The 11119-nt window shown below is 52.2% G+C and overlaps 1 long non-coding RNA gene across 1 annotated transcript; it reads right to left on the bottom strand.

Moving 5' to 3' along the window:
- Positions 1–5656: 5656 nt before the first annotated feature.
- LOC119973854 lies at positions 5657–7613 on the bottom strand. The gene is made up of 3 exons (XR_005462390.1): positions 6879–7613; positions 6523–6609; positions 5657–5908 (listed from the first exon to the last, which is right to left on the bottom strand). It is a non-coding gene; the product is annotated as an uncharacterized LOC119973854 (long non-coding RNA).
- Positions 7614–11119: the final 3506 nt, after the last annotated feature.

An 11119-nucleotide genomic window follows, 5' to 3' on the forward strand; every position in this document is an offset into this window, starting at 1 on the left:
TACATTATGGTGAGCGGCAAGCTGCAGGGGGTCCGGGTGGTGTTAGTGAACGTCTATGCCCCGAACTGGGATGACGTGGAATTCATGAGGCGCATGCTGGGTAAAATCCTAGACTTGGAGTCAAGTAACTTGATAATGGGAGGGGGGGGGGAACTTCAACACAGTCCTGGATCCAGCACTGGACTGGTCTAAGTCCAGGTCAGGAAAGAGACCGGCGGCGGCCAGGGCCCTGTGGGAGTTCATGGATCAGATGGGGGGGGGGGGGGGGGGGGGCGTGGACCCATGGAGATTCACGCGGCCAAGGGCGAAGGAGTTCTCCTTTTTCTCCCACGTTCACAAAGTCCACTCGCGGATTGACTTTTTTGTGTTGAGCAGAGCGCTAATTCCGAGGGTGGAGGGGTTCGAGTATTCGGCCATTGCGGTCTTGGTCTTGCCCGCACTGGGTGGACACGTGACTGGGGGCAGAGAGAGGGCAGCGCCCTCTCTGGAGACTAGCTGTGGTATTGCTAGCGGATGAAGAGGTGTGTGAGCATCCAAAACTATGTGATAACAAATGACACAGGGGAGGTATCAGCAACAACGGTTTGGGAGGCTATGAAGGCGGTTATTAGAGGGGAGTTAATTTCTGTTAGGTCCCGCAGAGAGAAGAGGGAAAGGGCGGAGGGCGAGAGGCTGGTGGGAGAGATACTTAGAGTAGACAGGAAGTATGTGGAGACCCCCCCCCCCCCCCCCCCCCCCCCCCCCGAGGAGCGGCTGCTGAAGGAGCGCTGGTGATTGCAGGCAGAGTTTTATTTACTGACCACTGGGAAGGCGGAGGCACAGCTGAGGAAGGTGAAAGGGGCAGTCTACGAGTATGGGGAGAAAGCAAGTAGGATGCTGGCGCACCAACTTCGCAGGAGGGAGGTGGCCAGGGAGATCGGGGGAGTGAGGGATAAGGAAGGTAATACGGTCTTGGGCCCAGAGAAGATCATGGAGATTTATTGTAAACTGTACGAGTCAGAACCCCCGAGGGGAGGGGAAGGAATGAAGCAATTTATGGATCAATTGAGGTTCCCAAGGGTGGACGAAGACCTGGTGGAGGGACTGGGGGCACCGATTGAGTTGGAGGAGGTAGGTAAGGGCCTAGAGAGTATGTAGTCGGGCAAGGCCCCGGACGTCTTCCCTGTAGAATTTTATAAGAAATACTCGGAGCTACTGAGCCCACTTCTGCTAAGAACCTTTAACGGGGCAAAGGGGGAACCCTCCCCCCCCCACCCCCCTCCCCCGACAATGTTGCAGGCATTGATCTCGCTCATTTTGAAGAGGGAGGATCTGCTTCAATGTGGGTCCTACAGGCCGATATCTGGCGAGGGATTCATAGGGTGGGTCAAGCTATTTTCTTTTTGTATTATAACAGCCACCTAGTTTTGTTAAATATGTTTTGTTATTAGTTATGTAAAAATTGTTTGAAAAAAGCTTTAATAAAAACAAATTTAAAAAATAGATAGCAGCCCATGAGATAAGTGAGGCATTTTCCCATACAATCAACCTGATCAAGTAGCACAATCTCACTTTGTGCCCGTGACAATCAAACTTGTGCAGATGAGCAAATCAAGACACATAACATGTGCGTGCATGCCAAGGGTGTCATTTAATATTTGGAGGTCTGAATTACCAGTGGCTTAAGAAATCTAAAATATCTCCTCAGCAATTTGTAGGCAATTGGGTCAAATGTTCATGTCTGTTTCAGAAACAAATTGCATTGTTTCTTTTTACACCTTTTTTTCCAGATACTCCATCAGCTGCTGAGGACCAGGGAACCTGCAGGCAAGTACTGGGGCAGCTTTTTTTCCTCCAAAGATCCCCCTCCTCTGCTGACACTGATTCACATGTGAAAAGAGATGGGGTATCTTCTTAGGCGTGCCCAAGTTGAGACTCTTAACATGGAAGACAATATTAAACACCGAAAGATGTATATGCAATGTGTGGTTATCACAGCCAAGCTGGATTCTGCTCAGTTTGTTTTAATTAATGCACAGCATTGGGATTGCCAGCAATGCCCACACTGCATGAATTTTTGAAAAAACAGCTTTTGAACGTTTGAAAATACTCAATTTATTTTTTTAAATGTTTTTTTAAAAAGGAACAATTACAAAGGGAACAATTATATTGCATGATATTAATTCATCGGTAAGTGGACTCTGATAGAGGCTTGCCATTGGGAATTCGCCAGGCAACATTTAACTGCCAACATTGAGATGAGTGCAAGACGAAAAGCTTCAACAGCATTTCAGCAATATTCAAGCTCTGTCCTAACAAATGACGGTGTTAATTTCAGTAAATCACGGGACTTCTTAAGAGTACATTTTATGAAGGCTGTAAGCATTTATTAACATAGGCTGGCCATTTATCCATCTGTGCCTTATCTGGTCACTTGTATACTGAACATTTTGTTTGTTTGAAACCATAGTCTTGGGACTTTATTTGCTTAGTGTTACTATTATGCATCTTATTTAAATTCATTGCTGATGTCATCAGGCAGTGCATGACATCATTAGCTGTTGTTACCTGTGTATATTTGTATTTGTTGTTCATTCTGATTCTATTTTGTTACTGTTATTTCAATACTTAGCTAATTGCTCACATTGTTCAGTGTATTCTGTATTTTAAACTGTTATTTTTATTATATATTGAAGATTAACTGTGTTAACAAAGCATTTCAACTACCTTTTTGCGGTCAAGTTACCACAGTAAGTAACCAGCATTTCAAATATCATCCACATTAACAAAGTCAGTGAACAGACCAAAATATTTCTTTTTGAATTTTTGTGTCCCCGATACCCAGGCAGTGTGCCCCTGATACCCGGGCAGTGTGTCCCCGATACCCGGGCAGTGTGTCCGATACCCGGGCAGTGTGTCCCCGATACCCGGGCAGTATGCCCCCGATACCCGGGCAGTGTGTCCGATACCCGGGCAGTGTGTCCGATACCCGGGCAGTGTGTCCCCGATACCCGGGCAGTGTGTCCCCGATACCCGGGCAGTGTGTCCCCGATACCCGGGCAATGTGCCCCCGATACCCGGGCAGTGTTCCTGATACCCGGGCAGTGTGTCCCGATACCCGGGCAGTGTGTCCGATACCCGGGCAGTGTGTCCCCGATACCCGGGCAGTGTGCCCCCGATACCCGGGCAGTGTTCCCGATACCCGGGCAGTGTGCCCCCGATACCCGGGCAGTGTCCGATACCCGGGCAGTGTTTCCCCGATACCCGGGCAGTGTGCCCCCTATACCCGGGCAGTGTGCCCCCGATACCCGGGCAGTGTGCCCATGATACCCGGGCAGTGTGCCCACGATACCCGGGCAGTGCGTCCGATACCCGGGCAGTATGTCCGATACCCGGGCAGTGTGTCCCCGATACCCAGCCAGTGTGTCCGATACCCGGACAGTGTGTCCGATACCCGGGCAGTGTGCCCAATACCCGGGCAGTGTGCCCCCGATACCCGGGCAGTGCGTCCGATACCCGGGCAGTGCGTCCGATACCCAGGCAGTGTGTCCGATACCCGGGCAGTGTGTCCCCGATACCCGGGCAGTGTGCCCCCGATACCCGGGCAGTGTGCCCCCGATACCCGGGCAGTGTGCCCACGATACCCGGGCAGTGCGTCCGATACCCGGGCAGTGTGTCCCCGATACCCGGGCAGTGTGTCCAGTACCCGGGCAGTGTGTCCGATACCCGGACAGTGTGTCCGATACCCGGGCAGTGTGCCCAATACCCGGGCAGTGTGCCCCCGATACCCGGGCAGTGCGTCCGATACCCAGGCAGTGTTCCCGATACCCGGGCAGTGTGTCCCCGATACCCGGGCAGTGTGTCCCCGATACCTGGGCAGTGTGCCCCAATACCCGGGCAGTGTGTCGCCGATACCCGGGCAGTGTGTCCCCGATACCCGGGCAGTGTGCCCCGATACCCGGGCAGTGTCCGATACCCGGGCAGTGTCCCCGATACCCGGGCAGTGTGTCCGATACCCAGGCAGTGTGCGCCAATACCCGGGCAGTGTGCCCGATAGCCGGGCAGTGTGTCCCCGATACCCGGGCAGTGTGCCCCGGATACCTGGGCAGTGTCCCCCCGATAGCCTGGCAGTGTGCCCGATACCCGGGCAGTGTGCCCCGATACCTGGGCAGTGTGCCCTCGATAGCCTGGCAGTGTGCCCCCGATAGCCTGGCAGTGTGCCCCTGATACCCGTGCAGTGTGCCCCGATACCCGGGCAGTGTGTCCCCGATACCCGGGCAGTGTGCCCCAATACCCGGGCAGTGTGTCCCCGATACCGGGCAGTGTGCCCCAATACCCGTGCAGTGTGCACCCAATACCCGTGCAGTGCGCCCCCGATACCCGGGCAGTGTGTCAGATACCCGGGCAGTGTGCGCCAATACCCGGGCAGTGTGCCCCGATACCCGGGCAGTGTGTCCCCGATACCCGGGCAGTGTCCCCGATACCCGGGCAGTGTGCCCCCGATAGCCTGGCAGTGCACCCCATATACCCGGGCAGTGTCCCCGATACCCGGGCAGTGTGCCCCCGATAGCCTGGCAGTGCACCCCATATACCCGGGCAGTGTGCCCCGATAGCCGGGCAGTGTGTCCCCGATACCCGGGCAGTGTCCCCCCGATACCCAGGCAGTGTGCCCCGATACCCGGGCAGTGTGCCCCGGATACCCGGGCAGTGTCCCCCCGATAGCCTGGCAGTGTGCCCGATAGCCTGGCAGTGTGCCCCCGATACCCGGGCAGTGTGTCCCCGATACCCGGGCAGTGTGCCCCGATACCCGGGCAGTGTCCCCGATACCCGGGCAGTGTGCGCCAATACCCGGGCAGTGTGCCCGATAGCCGGGCAGTGTGTCCCCGATACCCGGGCAGTGTGCCCCGGATACCCGGGCAGTGTCCCCCCCGATAGCCTGGCAGTGTGCCCGATACCCGGGCAGTGCCCCGATACCTGGGCAGTGTGCCCTCGATAGCCTGGCAGTGTGCCCCCGATACCCGTGCAGTGTGTCCCCGATACCCGGGCAGTGTGCCCCCATACCCGGGCAGTGTGCACCCAATACCCGTGCAGTGCCCCCGATACCAGGGCAGTGTGTCAGATACCTGGGCAGTGTGCGCCAATACCCGGGCAGTGTGCCCCGATACCCGGGCAGTGTACACCCAATACCCGTGCAGTGCCCCCGATACCCGGGCAGTGTGCCCCCGATACCAGGGCAGTGTGTCAGATACCTGGGCAGTGTGCGCCAATATCCGGGCAGTGTGACCCCGATACCCGGGCAGTGTCCCCGATAGCCTGGCAGTGCACCCCATATACCCGGGCAGTGTGCCCTGATAGCCTGGCAGTGTGCCCCCGATACCTGGGCAGTGTGTCCCCGATACCCGGGCAGTGTGCCCCGATACCCGGGCAGTGTGCCCCATATACCCGGGCCGTGTGCCCCGATACCCGGGCAGTGTGCCCCCGATACCCGTGCAGTGTGCCCCGATACCCGGGCAGTGTGTCCCCGATACCCGGGCAGTGTGTCCCCGATACCCGGGCAGTGTGTCCCCGATACCCGGGCAGTGTGTCCCCGATACCCGGGCAGTGTGTCCCCGATACCCGGGCAGTGTGTCCCCGATACCCGGGCAAACCAATGTATTAAAAAACAATAGGAAAATAATGACTTCAACAATTTGATTTTTATTTCATTTTGGCCAATACATTTTTTCACAATACCGACTTAAAACCATAAAAACTCCAGGTCCCCAATTGGTTCTTAATTCTTGGTCACCCGTCATCACAGCTACACATATGAGTTACACTGTGTCCCTATTTGTCCTGCTTCTTGGCTTATGTGCAAGGTATGGGGGAGTTGAGCTCGATTTGTCCACGAGTGGTACTCCATCCTTCTTGTGGTGCTGCCTCATGAACCCTGGAAAGAGAATGTATTTATGTTGTAAAATTACAAGAGATAGTTCATCTTTGAGTGATCAGTCCAAACAGGGTCGAAAGGTTTTAAAGCAAGCTCACCTAGCTATGTTTTATGGTGACAGCAATCCTAGGCAAATATGTAGTGCGCTGAAACTTCTGCTTTTACAGACTCTATCAAATGTGCTGGATGCCCTATCCTTCTTGGAGCTGACACATAACCTGAGCAAAATTTGCTGATAACACAACTGCAGTCCCAAAACAGAGTGTTAATTTCACCACCTAACTGCAGGTATTTCCTGAGAATATGCTACATGCCGGTTCAGCTCAATTGCCTGGACGCATGGTTTGTGATGCAGAGCGAGACCAAAACAGCGAGGGTTCAATTCCCATACCAGCTGAGGTTATTCACGAAGGCCCACCTTCGCAACCTCAGCTGAGGTGTGGTGATCCTCAGGTTGAATTGCAATGGTCATCTGGGACAGTGGCGACTTCACTTTCTTTTACCTGCTTTCGTATATCAGATTGTTAAGCAGGCATTAAGAACTTTCATGTTCGAGCAGCTTGGTGAGACCCATCTCTACATGACACAGAGAAGGTTGTTTTACATGTACTTACCTTGCTTTCACTCCTGAACCATGTCAACATTGTCCGCCAAGAAAGCAACAAAATCCATCATGAACTGCGAGTCTTGAGAAGTAATAACTACAATGGAGAGAGAAAATTATATGTTACTTTCTTTGACTGTTTTTAGGTGTGTCAGGCTTAGAAATTCAGAAGGTGCAGGGGAGCACATTTTAATGGTACCTATTGCAGGTTTCTCCCCCTACAGCTGGGGCTAGCTAAATTACAGACTTGCATTGCACTTTTATTTTAAGGCAGTCCAACCAACACGCCGTAATTTGCAGGAATACAGCAATCTGCAGGCAGCCAGGGATCTGTGGAATGCAACAAGTCACTGAGACGTGCCTTACCCAATTTGTTATTGTTCCTTGCTTGGCCACACAGTTCGAACAGTCCTGATGTCGTTCTGCCAACTCAGCCACTCCAACTTGGCCCCTTGCGCCGAATGTGCTTCGCCAGAGTCGCCGGACGGGGTTTGACCATTAAACTCCACCATGTCTGCCTCTGGGGAGGGTACAGTAAGAAGTCTTACAGCACCAAGGAGCAGTGCTCCGCAAGCTAGTGATTCAAAACAAACCTGTTGGACTTTAACCTGGTGTTGTAAGACTTCTTACTGAGCTCACCCCAATCCAACGCCGGCATCTCCACATCTGGGGAGGGTGGCCTGGGTCCATCTGCAAAGCACAGATTGCAGAATAATTAATACGTTTGCCTGTTTTGGAATGTGCCCCGTATAAGAGTGGAGGTTTTGAACAATCCCCTCCCTCCCACTGGATACAAGCAGGCTGCAACCCGAGCCGTGTGGCTGAGATGCCAACTACACTATTGGGAGCTGCAAAATGGAGCGCGCCAGGGTCCAGCGGCTGAGGCTCCATGTCTCGGCCGAGATTTCAATTGGCCCAACGAACCGCTAAACACTCGTTTTTTTCCGCGGAATCCCAGCCCTCGGACGCTGGGGGGACACGGCCAGCGGCTACGAGATGGCGCCAACGGCCGAGACTTAGCCAGTTATCCAAGAAGGCGCCAACAAAATGGCGCCGACTCCCCGTCCCAGCGGAACCAAAGCCGCCGCGCTGCAGGCCGGGAGGAAGAAGGTCCGGCCATGGCATCCGATGCGCTGTACGCCGGGAGGAAGAAGGTCCACCCATTGCCGACGACGACTCGGTGGGGACGGTGAGGGCGCGCACTGCACGCCGGGAAGAGGAAGATCCGCCTGTCCCAGGGTCGCAAACAAGAAAATGGCTTCCTGGGGCAGATGTGGGTCAAGTTGGCAGCAGTTCTGTGTTTGAGGGGCATAACTCTGCTTATTCACAGCTGACTAGTCTCGCTTGGAGGAAAGGAATCCTCTAGTTTGCCACTGCTCCAGCTAATTTCTTCTTCAAATAAATGTTGCCGCCAACCCTTAACTTAAAACTCCTGAAGGGCAGCACGGTGGCACAAGTGGTTAGCATGGTTGCCTCACGGCGCCGAGGTCCCAGGTTCAATCCAAGTTCTTTGTCAAATGTGGAGTTTGCACATTTTCCCCATGTTTGCATGGGTTTCGCCCCCACAACACAAAGATGCGCAAGGTACGTGAATTGGCCACGCTAAATTGTCCCTTCATTGGAAAAAATGAATTGGATACTCTTAAAAAAAAAATGTATTTAACTTAAACTGGGGCAGCTGGGGCAGCACGGTAGCCTTGTGGATAGCACAATCGCTTCACAGCTCCAGGGTCCCAAGTTCGATTCCGGCTTGGGTCACTGTCTGTGCGGAGTCTGCACATCCTCCCCGTGTGTGCGTGGGTTTCCTCCGGGTGCTCCGGTTTCCTCCCACAGTCCAAAGATGTGCGAGTTAGGTGGATTGGCCATGATAAATTGCCCTTAGTATCTAAAATTGTCCTTAGTGTTGGGTGGCGTTACTGGGTAATGGGGATAGCGTGGAGGTGTTGACCTTGGATAGGGGATAGGGGGTAGGGTGCTCTTTCCAAGAGCTAGAGCAGACTCAATGGGCCGAATGGCCTCCTTCTGCACTGTAAATTCTATGTAAACTCCTTTTCCAATTAAGTCTATCATTCTCCAATTATGTCCATCATTCTTTTCCTGAAGAAGAACTCCCAGCTATCCTAAAATATCAATGCACTGGTGTAGAATAAACAAGGCCTAGAATATTTGACACCTTGTGTGGAACTCCTTCAGAAGTTCCCCAGAGATAATGTGGAGAAACCGGCACTGGACTGGGGTGGGCACAGTAAAAAGTCCGAATGAAGGAGCAGCGCTCCCAAAGTTTGTGATTTAAAATACACCTTTGGACTTTAACGTCGTGGTGTGAGAATTCTTACCAGGATTGTGGATGACTTCACTCCACAGTGATGGGTGCTGAGATGTCAGAACAGTCATAGAATCATACAATTCAGAAGAGTCATAGAATCATACAATTTACAGTGCTGAAGGAGGCCATTCGGCCCATCGGGTCTGTACCGGCACTTGGAAATTGAACCCTACTCAAGCCCACACCTCCACTCTACCCCAGTAACCCCATTTAACCTTTTTGGACACTAGGGTAATTTAGCATGGCAATCCACCTAACTTGCACATCTTTCGGCTGTGGGCGCACCCGGAGGAAACATGCAGACATGGGGAGAAAGTGCAGACTCTGCACAGACAGTGACCCAAGCCGGGAATCAAACCTGGAGGTGTGTAGCTACTGTGCTAACCATTGTGCTACCTTGCTGCCCAATACACAATCTGTAGAACTGCCACATGCAGGCTATGCTAGATGAGATGGGCAGATTAAGTACTTGGAAGTTTGTCAGACACCTCAACTTCACCTCCATCTTCCTCCTGAAATGACATCCATTTTAATGATCAGTCAATTAGCTAGGAACTCCCATAACTTAACAGGGATGTTTGATACCTTCAGGAATGTTTTGAGGATGTCCCTAAAGCATTTCCACTGTCGTCCAGTGAGTCTCCTGCCATGACCAAGTTCAAAGTGGAACAGTTGCTTTGGGGGTCTGGTGTTAAGACATACTAATGATGTTCCAATCTAATTTCTTGGCGATAGCTCTTATGATTCAACCGAAAAACCTTTAGTAGCCACAGACAGAAAAATGTTTGTTGCATATACCTCAGTAAAGCCAATCTCACTGTCTCATAATTTGTGATACAAACTCGGAAACAAGCAATTTGGTATCCAAATCATGAATTGCTTTTCTTGCTGCTTCAAAACCCGCAACCTTTACTATCTAGCTAAACGAGATCACCGGCAAGTTCTCCATGATAATATCTCAGAGAAAAGCTGTTGTAAACAAAGATGGATTTATTTACTTATTTACAACAGTCTGCGTAATGCCGCATCTCACTCCCGGTGCAATCCTAGCTGGGAGGACATGACCCTGATCTGGGCCTGCTTTTATGAGCCTTTGTCCATGAGTCCCAGGTGGTTGGCCTCTACCCCCTACCTGGGAAGCTCGAACTCCACAAACCTATGGGGTGATCAATGATTGTTTCCCATGGTCCTCGTTGGGGGTTATGACAACCCCCATTCCCCCCCACCTAACATTTGGACACTAAAGGGTAATTTATCATGGCCAATCCACCTAACCTGCACAACTTTGGACTGTGGGAGGAAACCGGAGCACTCGGAGGAAACCCGCACAGACACGAGGATAACGTGCAAGCTCCACACAGACAGTCCCCCAATGCCAGAATTGATGCTCCTGGCACTGTGAGACAGCAGTGCTAAACCACTGTGCCACCCGATTAGTGTAAATGTTATGTGCATGTGTTATTAGTTATCAAATGTATTTGTCAAAATCCCTTTAAAAAAAAATTTATTTGCGCGTTTCTCATTCTTGTTTCGAAGATTATTTGTTTCTCTTTGTTATTTAAAATCCCAGCTCACTCACTCCAGCTGTTTGTGAGACAACAAAAGTAAAGACTTGCATTTGCAATATGCATCAGCAGGGGCCTTCAATGGCAGTAACACGACGCTGACTGGCCAGCAGGGAGGGAGCTGGATCCAGGTGAAGAAACACTGGCACAGAGACCTAAACATTTAGAATTTAGAACAGTACAGCACAGAACAGGCCCTTCGGCCCTCGATGTTGTGCCGAGCAATGATCACCCTACTCAAACTCACGTATCCACCCTATACCCGTAACCCAACAACTCCCCCTTAACCTTACTTTTTAGTACACTACGGGCAATTTAACATGGCCAATCCACCTAACCCGCACATCTTTGGACTGTGGGAGGAAACCGGAGCACCCGGAGGAAACCCACGCACACACGGGGAGGACGTGCAGACTCCGCACAGACAGTGACCCAGCCGGGAACCGAACCTGGGACCCTGGAGCTGTGAAGCATTGATGCTAACCACTATGCTACCGTGCTGCCCAAACATAGGCCAGAACTGTGCACCGTGCTGCGGTGGGCTGCCCCAGCACTGAGACAGTCACCCCCACCATGGGGAAGCCTGGCCAGGTGTGTAGTGAAGGTGAAAGTCAAGCATAGCTCGGGCCCAGGATCCAGGCAGTTTCAGAATTCAGGAATGCTCAGAAGGACTCGTATGTTCATCAGTCAAAACTCTCTAGATTATCGAGCCCTCT

Source organism: Scyliorhinus canicula, chromosome 11 (assembly GCF_902713615.1).
Source record: "Scyliorhinus canicula chromosome 11, sScyCan1.1, whole genome shotgun sequence".
NCBI classification, from domain to species: Eukaryota; Metazoa; Chordata; class Chondrichthyes; order Carcharhiniformes; family Scyliorhinidae; genus Scyliorhinus; species Scyliorhinus canicula.